The sequence below is a fragment of the Rana temporaria genome, chromosome 1 (genome assembly GCF_905171775.1).
Source record: "Rana temporaria chromosome 1, aRanTem1.1, whole genome shotgun sequence".
Lineage (NCBI taxonomy): Eukaryota > Metazoa > Chordata > Amphibia > Anura > Ranidae > Rana > Rana temporaria.
Window position 1 is genome coordinate 129,185,985 of NC_053489.1, and position 12,680 is coordinate 129,198,664.

Sequence of the window (12,680 nt, forward strand, 5' to 3'; positions counted from 1 at the left end):
CAATTTACTTTTATATACAAATTGACTCCGTACCTCCAGCCTATGAATGGACAGTAAAGAAGATGTAGGAGACTGATGAGCTCATCTCTCTGATGCACTGATGGGCACTGGTGAGGCTCCACTGATGGGGACTGATGAGGCAGCACTGATGGGCATTAATGAGGCTGCACTGATGGTCACATATGAGGCTGCACTGATGGGCACTGATGAGGCTGCAATGATGGGCACTGATGAGGCTGCATTGATGAGGCTGCACTAATAATTGGCACACAGTCTCCAGGCTGTCCAGGGGGTGGGGCTCCTGAGAACTGACTAAGAGCCACAGTCGGAGCCCGCCCAGGGGTCTCCTGCGAGGGGGTGTCTGAATCTGAGCCATTGCTGAGCCTGTTCAGTGCCCTGGTTCCTGCTCCAAGGTCAGGCTGAGAGTCTCTCTGGACAGCTTAGCCTGGACCATCACCCAGTGGATCCTGTTGGAGGAGCTTCAGGAGCCCAGAACAGGAGTACAGGAGCTGCACAGGGGACACTTCCTGCCAGGGGCTCTGCTCCCCCTGTCAGCTCCAATCCTCTGCTAACCCGCCCCTCCTACTTCCCGAAAGCTCTGCATCTCCCCTAACCCGCTCTACACATTCTTGTGCCTTTTCAGCTTTAACCCATCCTCACAGCGCTGCCCCTCCCTACCCCCATACACAAACTGGCCCAGTTCATCCATGACTTCCGTGGCGCCCGGCTATGCCTCCCAAGCTACACCCCTGGGACTGACAAATGCACAGGCACCAAGATGCAATTTATAGTCGCTATGATGACCTAGTTTTCGGGATTTGTCAAGCCCTGGTGTAAGGCATAGAATGTAGGGGTCAGGAATAAGTAATGCAGGGAGTTAGGCCAGGATTAAGTAACACTCAGAGCCCAATAAGAGAGAGTTTAGAGGTCAGAGTGAAAGGGTCAAGATTAAGTAACACACAAAATGCAGGATAGAGTTACATAAAGCAGAACTTCCCTTTTAAGGTGAAGTTCCGCTTCAAGTAAATCACAGACTTCAGGGGTCAGGATTAAGTAATACAGAGAATTCAGGGGTCAGGAGTAAGTAATTAAGAGGGCTCAAGGGTCAGGCGTAATTAATAAAGAGGGTTTAGAGTCAGGATAAGGTAATGTACAGAGTTTAGAGGTCAGGATTAAGTAATGCAGAGTTCAGGGGTCAACAGAAAGTAATAACAGAAGTTCAAGAGTCTGGATTAGGTAATGCACAGAGTTGAGGGGTCAAGATTAAGTAATACACAGAGTTCAGAGGTCATGTCAGGTGCAAGTAACATGCATGTTGTCCCTCAATTTCAGCACCTGGCATCATCCCTGGGAGCTGGGCAGCATAAACATTGCAGTGTATAGAATCAAACTTAAACCACACTGCACTAGCAGACTGAATCTTTTTGTCCATTTCAGGTACCTGTCCTGCTTAATTTCAAAAATAAATTCAATTATGGTTATGGCATTAATTTGTGTCTTTTATATTCACCTGGAGTTAAGCATTAAGCTATATGTAGGTTAGATATTAAAATAACAAATACTAATACAATTATACACTTTGTAAAAGAAAATAATAATGCATAAAGCAGGGGTTGACAAATTTGCTTGGAATCTAGGAGCCAGCTAAAAAAGTTAGGAGCCAGAAAACGCATCCCGTCCCGACGAGCTTGTGCGCAGAAGCGAACACATACATGAGCAGCGCCCGCATATGTTAAAGGTGTTCAAACGCAATTTTGAAGCGTGTCATGTTGGGTATGAATTTACTCGGCGTAACATTATCTTTCATAATATTAAAAAAAAATGGGGATAACTTTACTGTTGTCTTATTTTTTAATTAAAAAAAAGTGTATTTTTTTTCCAAAAAAGTGCGCTTGTAAGACCGCTGCGCAAATGCGGCGTGACAAAAAGTATTGCAACGATCGCCATTTTATTCTCTAGGGTGTTGGGATAAAAAATATATATAATGTTTGGGGGTTCTAATTAGAGGGAAGAAGATGGCAGTGAAAATAGTGAAAAATTACATTAGAATTGCTGTTTAACTTGTAATGCTTAACTTGTAATACCAACGGCCACCACCAGATGGTGCCAGCTCACATCTGGTGGTAATAACTTGTAATACCAACGGCTCACCACCAGATGGCACCAGCTCACAAAAAAAAAAAAAAAAAATGTTTTATTTTTTTGCCCACCTTCCAAGCCAAGTCGCCAGGACACTATTTCTAGTCGCCATGGCGACCTGGCGCCCGGGATTTGTCGATCCCTGGCATAAAGTATAATTAATTGTATTTCTCTTGCTACCACCACCCTTGAATGGACACACAGAGCTGCAGCTTAGGTGCCCCCATTGCAAGCTGCTTTCTCTGGGGGCCCTTGGCAGGAGGGAGGGGCCAAGAGCGCCAGTGGGGAAGCTGAGAAAAGGAGGATTGGGGCTGCTCTGTGCAAAACCAACTGCACAGAGCATGTCAGTATGACATAAATGTTTTTTTTTTATTATTATTTAAAAAGGCTTTACTATCACTTTAACATTGCCACAAAGAAAGTCCATATTCCTGTGCAAGCTATGGAAACTGTGGCTCACATAGGGCTTCCTCCTCTGGGAGCAGCTGAGCAGAGCAGTGGAGACCTACAAAATAATAATATACAGCTGGGAGGTCTAAGCTAAAATGACACTGTTGCCTTGTTCTATGTGGACAACATACAGGTTTACTTTATCCTATGGAGATAGTTACATGAATTGGGTTGATTGTAACATAGATGGCATACAGTATATCCATCAATGTATGCAAACTCTCCTGTAACATACACAAAATACAGTCCTTTTTTATTTTTGCCCACAAATGTATATACGTAAGCAGAGCAGTTCGCTTTTTTCACTACAAACCTACAATAGCACACTGAGGACTAGTAATATAAATGTCCACTCCTTTCATTAGTATATCAAATATGTAAATACAGTTCTTCTGACATATGTTCTTTCGACCATTTCTATTCACTTAATAAGGGTAAGTATTACAGTAGGTAATCTACTCGCTTGACTTTTAGCCATCACAATTTTTCCAACTTGTGCCATTTTGTAACTTTTAACTTAATTGAGTAATAAAATTTGAGTGCAGGAAATGAAGCATAAAAAGGCAGTTAAAACAGATTGAATCATGCAGTTTAAGTACTACAGTTAATTGATAATTTACAATGTGTTACCAAATGCATATCCTTATCACTAATTAAAATGCACAGAACATGCAAACGGCATGAGATTACAATATATATATATATATATATACAGCCCTCAAAAATTCACTCTTTTACTCGCATTTTGCGAGTATAAAATTTTCCAGGGCGAGTGAGGAGGGGGGTGAATCAGGCTGACAGTTTTCTGGCTGAAGCGATCAGCCAGGAAACTGTCAGGCGGCAGGGCTGGACTGCAGTAGGACACATTCATTGCAGGACAATACAGTGTCCTGCAATGAAAGTGACAGTCTGGGAACAGAGGTGGACCTCTGGCTCTGCTTCCACCTCTTCCACCTACTACTAATAATCACTGGTTGCTATAGCCGCTTGGCGTCTGGCAACCAGTGACGTCACTGCCCACGTTGAAAGCAGAGGAGGATTTCACTTCCTCCTCCGCGCTAGTGCTGCTGGGGAGTCATGCTGGTTCTCTTACCTCCGCTCCAGTGACTGGCTTGCTGCTTGGCTGTGGGGTGTTCCTGTTTCCACAGCTGCGAGGTATCTCTCCCTGCCCACCTCACACTAACACTCGGACTGAAGTCCCCCCTCACCCTCCCCCCCCCCCTTCTCCTTAGCTCGGATGTCAGGAGGGAAGGAGGGGGGAGGAGAATGAACCCACAGCACTCAGGAGGACGGGACATGCTGATCTGAGGTCTGTACACAATATTAATGCTTGGCACTTGCAGGAGAAGGAGACACAGAGACAGGGGGCAAGTTGTCAAAAAAGAATACTTGCAGTGATTTTGGGGATAAGAGCATGCTGTATGTGCTAGGGGGGCATTTTAGGAGGGAAGAGAAATTGTTTTTTATTCAGCTCCCCCCCTTCCAGAACAATTTCTCTCCCCTCCCAAAGTGTGCCCCTAACACATACAGCATGCTCTTAACCCCAAAATCACTGCCAGTATTCTTCTTTGACAACTTGCCCCCTTCCCATCTTCAAAGACAAGCTGTCTGCTATTGAGGGGAAACTTTGCTAGAGATTCAGGGCAATTGCTCCGGGTGTCAGTGCCCCCCCCCCCCCTGTCAGGCAAGTTAGTGAAGCCAAGTGCCTGACCTTTTTCAGCAATGGGCTCCAAGACTCAGGACTGGTTCACAGCACAAATCACATAGGAACATGCTCTGCGTTCCTTTGCGATTCACATGCCTTCCAGGTTCTGTGCGATTTCAGCCCTTTCATTTGAATGGGCTGAAACCATGTCAGTCTGCACCAAGAGCTGTGTACAGTAATGCTACATTGATGGGGCACAGTAATGCTACATTGATGGGGCACAGTAATGCTACATTGATGGGGCACTGTAAGGCTGCAAGTGATGGGACACTGTAAGGCTGCAAGTGATGGGGCACTGTAAGGCTGCAAGTGATGGGGCACTGTAAGGCTGCAAGTGATGGGGCACTGTAAGGCTGCAAGTGATGGGGCACTGTAAGGCTGCAAGTGATGGGGCACTGTAAGGCTGCAAGTGATGGGGCACTGTAAGGCTGCAAGTGATGGGGCACAGTAAGGCTGCAAGTGATGGGGCACAGTAAGGCTGCAAGTGATGGGGCACAGTAAGGCTGCAAGTGATGGGGCACAGTAAGGCTGCAAGTGATGGGGCACAGTAAGGCTGCAAGTGATGGGGCACTGTAATACTGCATTGATGGTGCACTGTAATGCTGCATTGATGGGGCACAGTAAGGCTGCATTAATGGGGCACAGTAAGGCTGCATTGATGGGGCACAGTAAGGCTGCATTGATGGGGCGCAGTAAGGCTGCATTGATGGGGCACACTGAGGCTGCACAGATGGGTACTGATATGCTTTATGTTACTTTTGTTAATATTTATTTTTGGAACGTAATTCTGTTTAAAATATTTAACAGTGTAATTTCATGAGATAATTTACAAGGTCGTGTTTAGGGGCGGACTTAGGGGTGGGACAGGGGAAGTGTTGGTTGGGGCAACTGGTGGCGAGTAACTCTTAAGGCCTGGCTAGTGGCTCAGGACTTGAAATTTTGAGCCCTGAATATATATATATATATATATATATATATATATATATATTTACACACCGTATACATACACACGACAAAAGTTCTAAACATCATAAAATCCCTGGGGACCCCCAGGCCACCAGAACTAGTGCCCCCATATGATGATGATTCCCCCTCTATTCAATTTCTGGGGAAATTTGGGCTTTTCTTTCACTTTCAATGATAAACAGGACAAACAGATATACTGTATATAGATAGTATATACACTATCTCACAAAAGTGAGTACACCCCTCACATTTTCCTAAATATTTTATTATATATTTTTTCATGTGACAACACTGAAGAAATTACACTTTGCTACAATGTAAAGTAGTGAGTGTACAGCTTGTATAACAGTGTAAATTTGCTGTCCCCTCAAAATAACTCAACACACAGCCATTAATGTCTAAACTGCTGCAACAAAAGTGAGTACACCCCTAAGTAAAAATGTCCAAATTGGTCCCAAAGTGTCAATATTTTGTGTGGCAGCACTAGGAGCACTAGGTCTGCATATGCTAATGTCACTATATATATATATATATATATATATATATATATATATATATATATATATATATATATATATATATATATATATATATATATATATATAATTATAAATAAAATAAAATAACAATAATCTTGTGTAATATTGTATTGAGATAAAAAACGTTTTTTTCAGAATGATAACGATGCATGGTAAACTTGGATTCGATCCACAAAAAATATGCAGTGGTTCCTGTCAAGAAGCCATTTGCCTGATGAAGGGCCCCTTCATCAGGCAAGTGGCTTCTTGACAGGAACCTCTGCATTTTTTTTTGGACTGAATGCAAGTTTACCATGCATCGTTATCATTCTGAAAAAAAAGTATGGTTCCGAAATGTTGCTGTATATTTATCATGTGAACACGGAATAAAGCTTTGGACCCTTTTGAGGAATCCTTGCTATGCTGATGACATTTCTTTTCTATGATGAAGGGGTCCCTGGTGAGAAGTCTATAAAGATGAGTATCTGATGTATGGATCTCCGATGTGGGGATCACTGATGATAGAGGCACTGATGAGAAGGGTACTGATGAGGGGAGATGACACAGGATGGAATGCCAGTCTGTGCATACAAAAAAAAGTGCATGAAAACTGATGTAAAACTCATGTCTCTGCAAGTGAAATCTGCTATTTGTTTCTATCAGTTATTCTGCATGTATGGTGTGAACGAGGCTTTAATAAAAAATCCAGCATAAAGATATAAAAAATTCTAGAATATTCTGTAAGACCTGTAAAATTATCTGTCCAAATGAGAAGATTGCATAAATGATATTCTATTTTAATATAGAAAAATATTTTTAACATTAAATAATTTTTGGGGTAAACAACAAATGTTAGACTTTCTAAAGTCTCTATGGCCACCTACACACGGTCGGTAAAAACCGATGAAAACGGACTGAAGGACCGTTTCATCGATCCAAACCGATCGTGTGTGGGCCCCATCGGTCAATTATCCTTCGGTCAAAAAAAAGAGAATTTGCTTTAAAATTTAAGCGATGGACTGATAACCTATAGGTCAAAACCGATGGTTAGTATGCAAAAGCATCGGTTAAAAACCTGCGCATGCTCAGAATCAAGTCGACGCATGCTTGGAACCATTGAACTTCGTTTTTTTCTGCACGTCGTTGTGTTTTACATCACCACGTTCTGACATGATTTTTTAACTGATGGTGTGTACCGTGTACCGTGTGTACGCGGCCTGATTGAAACATAGGTTTCTGCTATGAGCAGGGAGAGGTAAGGGAAATGAACGAATCACTGCTATAACCTAATCTCTTGTACTGTATGTGTAAATCTGAGCATTAACTAATGAGCTCTGCAAAAAAAAAAAATTTCAACAGGAGGTACAACTGGGAAAGCATACAAAAAGGAGCCCTAAATTACATATGCGGGTAAAAAAGAAGAATACAATATATCAATGTACAACATTTCATATTTTCCAAACTAAAAAAATGATTTTTATTATTTTTATATGTCTGACAATAATAAAACATATAAACAAAACCAACATACATTCTTTATATTAAATCAAAGATAGTTGGGGTAAAATATTAAAGCGGGGGTTCACCCAAAAATAAAAAAAATTAAATTGCATCTAGCAGAGCCAGCATACTAAGGAGATTAAATTTCGGCAGGTAATTTTTTTTTTTATCGTTACATACCTTTATATCCTGATGTTTTCCAGGGCTTCCGGGTTCTGATGACTGCGTGACTGGGCGTTCCTATCCTTCCGTTCGATGATTGACGTCTTTTGAAACAGGTGACCTGTGGCACAACGCGTGTCACCAGATGTCGGGAAAGAGCCGAGCTGCGAGTCAGCACTATACGGCGCCTGCGCAGTCAGCTCTACACGGCGGGCGCAGGCACCGTATAGTGTCGACTCTTAGCTCGGGTATTTCTGGAAATCTGGTGACGCGCGTTGTGCGACAGGTCACCTGTTTCACAAGCCGTCAATCATCGAACGGAAGGATAGGAACGCCCAGTCCCGCAGTCATCGGAAACCCTAAGGTTGGGATAGGAACGCCCAGTCCCGGAGTCGTCAGAACGCGGAAGCCCTGGACAAAATCCGGATATAAAGGTAAGTACAGAGAAAAAAAAAAAACTGCCGAAATGAAATGTCCTTACTATTGTACTTTTAATGTAAAAAAAATCGTTTTTAGGGTGAACCTCCACTTTAAGCAGACTAAAAAATTTTGATCTATGTTTTTATTTGTCTTTTGCATTTGCTTTGAAAACACAGCAGTAAATGTGTACTTGTTTGTTCATTAAAATTGTAATTAAAAAAATGTTTACTGGTAGCCTTTGGCAACACGTGTTATCCTGTAAATAAAAATAGACTCTGAAATGTATCTAGATCATATGTTCTTGCCCAGTGTGATGAGTGTCCCCAGGGTTTATTCTGCTGAATTCAGGAGGTACTTCTGTATCCTAAAGTAAATTCATCACAACAATTTGGATTTTTTTTCAAATAATAAGCATCTCTAGATGTAAAATTCTGCCAGCGGTTCTCTCTACTGTACCTCATAATTGTATTTTATGTTTTGCTATACATTGTGTGCTTGTCACAGCAAACTTTGAATGTTTATGTAGTGTATGTGTTTTTTTCTTTTTTTGAGCATCAGGGAAGATGATGGTGCTTTATCATTTAGTAATGATAAAAATAAAAAATCAGATCTTAAATAAATAGCAGTAAGTATTTAAAAACAAATGTTTAAACATTTACATGCAGTACAATTACAGTACAGTGATCAGATGGATAAATGTCAGGTATCAGACACACTTATTACCAAACTCCCTACCACAAGCAGGTATTTTAAATACAATGGCTTTTATATAGAGGGTAATACTTTGTAACAGTTTTATATTTTTTTATATTGTTTAGATAGATTTTTTAGGTTGAATATATTTTTTATCATTATCAAAAAAACAATTCAAATGGATACAAAATAAAAGAAGGAGTAGGAGAAAAAAGAAGTAACAATCGTTAACAGTACATGGGCAGTACCACAATCATCACAGATGAGCATTAGTAAATATGTTTAAAACTTTTATAAGCATTATATCAAATAACCACCTCCTGCCCGCGCTATAGCCGAATGATGGCTACAGCAGGGGTTGACAAATTTGCTTGGAATCTAGGAGCCAGCTAAAAAAGTTAGGAGCCAGAAAACGCACCCCTTCCCGACGATATTGCGCGCAGAAGCGAACACATACGTGAGCAGCGCCCGCATATGTAAACGGTGTTCAAACGCAATTTTGAAGCGTGACATGTTGGGTATGAATTTACTCAACGTAACATTATCTTTCATAATATTAAAAAAAATGGGGATAACTTTTCTGTTGTCTTATTTTTTAATTTAAAAAAGTGTAATTTTTTCCCAAAAAAGTGCGCTTGTAAGACCGCTGCGCAAATACGGCATGACAGAAAGTATTGCAACTATCGCCATTTTATTCTCTAGGGTGTTAGGATAAAAAATATATATAATGTTTGGGGGTTCTAATTAGAGGGAAGAAGATGGCAGTGAAAATAGTGAAAAATTACATTAGAATTGCTGTTTAACTTGTAATGCTTAACTTGTAATACCAACAGCCACCACCAGATGGCGCCAGCTCACATCTGGTGGTAATAACTTGTAATACCAACGGCTCACCACCAGATGGCACCAGCTCACAAAAAAAAATAAAAAAATGTTTTATTTTTTTGCCCACCTTCCAAGCCAAGTCGCCAGGACACTATTTCTAGTCGCCATGGCGACCTGGCGCCCGGGATTTGTCGATCCCTGGGCTACAGCATGGGCCTTAATTGCCAGGAGGGCATCAATAGACATCCTCCCATGCATGGGCTGCCTGCATGCCCCTCTCCCAGAACAGGGAGTGTCACTGCTGCTATGCAGTGCCCTCCAGTGCCACCTGACAGTGCTCACCAGTGCCACTTACAGGTGCATATTAGTGCCGCATACCAGTGCACACCAGTGCCACCTATTAGTGCTCAATGCTGCCAACCAGTGTCCATCTGTGCCACCTATCAGTGCTGCCTATTAGTATTGCCTAACAGTGCCACTTATCAGTGCACCCTATCAGTGCCTCTCAGTTACACCCATCAGTGCCCTTCAGTGCCACCATCAGTGCCACCTATCAGTGCCCCCCATCAGTGTCACCCATCAGTGCAACCTCTCAGTTCAACCTCTCAGTGCCCACCAGTGCCGCCTAATCAGTGCCCATCAGTGCTGCCTTATCAGTTCCTATCTGTGCAGCCAATCAGTGAAGCCTATCAGTTCCCATCAGTGCAGGCTATCAGAGCCCATCAGTGCCCATCAATGCTGCCTCATCAGTGCACATCAATTAAGGAGAACAATTACCTGTTTTCAAACTTTTATAACAAACTATGAAATCGTATTTTTTTTTGTCTTTTTTTGTTTCTTTCACAAAAAACAGTAGTGATAAAAAATACCACCAAAAGAAAGCCCTATGTGTGTGAAAAAAATGCAAAAAAATCATTTGGGTACAGTGTTGCATGACCGCGCAACTGTGACAGTGCTTGTGACGGAATCACTTTGGGTGGGGGCCCGTGGAACCCAGAATTCCTTTGGAGTGGTTGGGAAAACATTGTTTCAGCTCCCCATGCACCCCCTGTCTGATATGTACTAATAGGACTCACTGTACAGCCACACTGGAATGTTGTGTGTGTCTGTGTGTATATATATATGTATATAGTCTCATTTTGTTGTATACTCTTTGCTGGTTCGTTTGGGGTGTGGCTGTATTCCAATGTTCTATTGTGTCTGTCTGCCTTGGATTATATGGGATGTGTATGTGGATTAGCTGTGAGATTGGTGGGGGCGAATTCCTTCAACAGCTGCTGATTGGACAGTCTACCCCACCTGGAATGCAAAGGTGGGGAGGATTGTTCAGAGTATTACCTGTGTTTTCCTTGTCAATATATCTTTATTGTGTAAAAGTAGCAACAAGTATACAGAATTTTCAGATAATATTAACATATACATAGGAAAATACTGAAGTACTATATAATGACGCATAACATCCACATCACATCTGAACTTCGCTCATGAAATTGAATTCGAAATAAACTTGAAAGATAAACAATTAAGTCCAACAACACATATGTCTGGATATCAGAGGTCTTGCAGCTTGACATATGAACTTCGGTCCAGGCGTTGTATTGCTTCCAAGACGTTAGAGGCATCTAGTTAGTGTTGTATTTTCCTAATAGCTTAGGTAAATAGAAGTCGCAGATGCGAGGTAATAATGTAAAAATAAGAAGGAAAATTATAAAACATTAAATTAAAAGAGGGAAGGTAAGGGAAGGAGAAAGGGATGGGGGGTTCTGCAGGACCAGACCGGGGATCCATCTGCATCTTGGTTAGATAAATCAGGCTGCCTATACAATGACTGGACTACCATGGCATCATTACCGCATTAACAAATGTGTTCTGCATTGTGAGATTAATCCAGGGTTCCCATATACATTCAAATCTGGCGATCGTATCCGACTCAATGGCCGACATTTTGGCAAACTTCATTGCTGTGTTCATTCTATTGACAGCTTCGCTCATGTATAAGTCAGGCGATCTCCATGCTTTCGCTATCGTTTGTTTTGCTGCCGTAAGGAGCTGTCTAATCAGGTTGAATTGCATGTGTGACATATTGTGTGGTTTTAAATTAAGTAATGCCAATTTTGGATCCATAGGAAGGGAAGAATTAGTGAGGGCTTCTATTTTTTGGAAAACTTCTGACCAAAATACCTGAGCCTTTGGGCACGACCACCATATATGAATATATGTTCCTGTACCAGAACAATCCCTGAAGCATTGATCAGAATAATTACTAGCGAATTTAGCCACTCTAGCCGGCACCAAGTACCACCTAGATAGTACTTTATAGTTCGTTTCCGCTGCTAGCACATTAGTAGAAGCTGTTTTAGTATTGGTCCATATTTGCTCCCACTCCCTCTCATTCAATTCTATGCCCAAGTCCTCCTCCCATTTACGAGCATATAGTAGTTTCCCGTTGTCTGGTTGCGAGAGTAGCTGCGAGTATAGGGCTGAAATTACTTTTCTAGCGTGGGGATTCCTATCACATACATTTTCAAAGACTGTGAATTTGTTCGGCAAGTATGCTGAGTTAGTAGGGGGTTGGAAAAATTTTTTAATCTGTAAATATCTAAAGATTTCCTTCGGTGGTATTCCATACGTTGTACACATAGATGGAAAGGGGGTTATTGACATTGAATCAAAAAATTTGTATTTGAGTGTACAGTCCCTATCCACCCATTCTTTAAAGGAATTGGGAAAGACCCAAGCTGGGTAGAATGCCGGGTTTTTATTAAAGGATAGTAACGGGGTTAAAGGAGACAATAGATGATGTTTGGATTTAAGTGCATCCCATAAGGAAAGCGAGTGTTTCGTGACTGGGTTGGTAATATGCTTACGTAACTTTGGAGAGATCCACAACAAGTTAGATATAGAAATAGGGTCGCTTTCCACTGCTTCTATTGAAACCCAAAGTGGCACCTCAGTTTTGGCATGATATTTTGTTAACATTGCCAGTTGCGCTGCTTGGTAATAACGGGCAAAATTGGGATAGCCGAGTCCACCTGCCGTCTTGGGGAGATGTAAGACTTGTGATTTGATTCTTGGCTTGGAAGAACCCCAGACGAAGGTGGAGACCCGTTTTTGTACAGTTCTAAGAAAATGTGCAGGAATGGGTATAGGGAGTACCCTAAAGAGGTATAGGAGCTTGGGCAATATTGTCATTTTTGTTGCATTAATTCTACCGAACCAGGATAAGGGGAGTTGGGCCCATGAGTGTAAAAGATTTGTTATGTGTTTCAAAAGTGCAGGATAATTGTATGAGTAAAGATCTA

General features: G+C 41.7%; 1 protein-coding gene across 1 annotated transcript in view; it reads right to left on the bottom strand.

Annotated features, from left to right (window-relative positions):
• ST8SIA4 (ST8 alpha-N-acetyl-neuraminide alpha-2,8-sialyltransferase 4) overlaps nucleotides 1-12,680 on the bottom strand; it is a 288,178-nt gene that overhangs the window by 95,842 nt on the left and 179,656 nt on the right. The gene's annotated exons all lie outside the window — the stretch shown is intronic.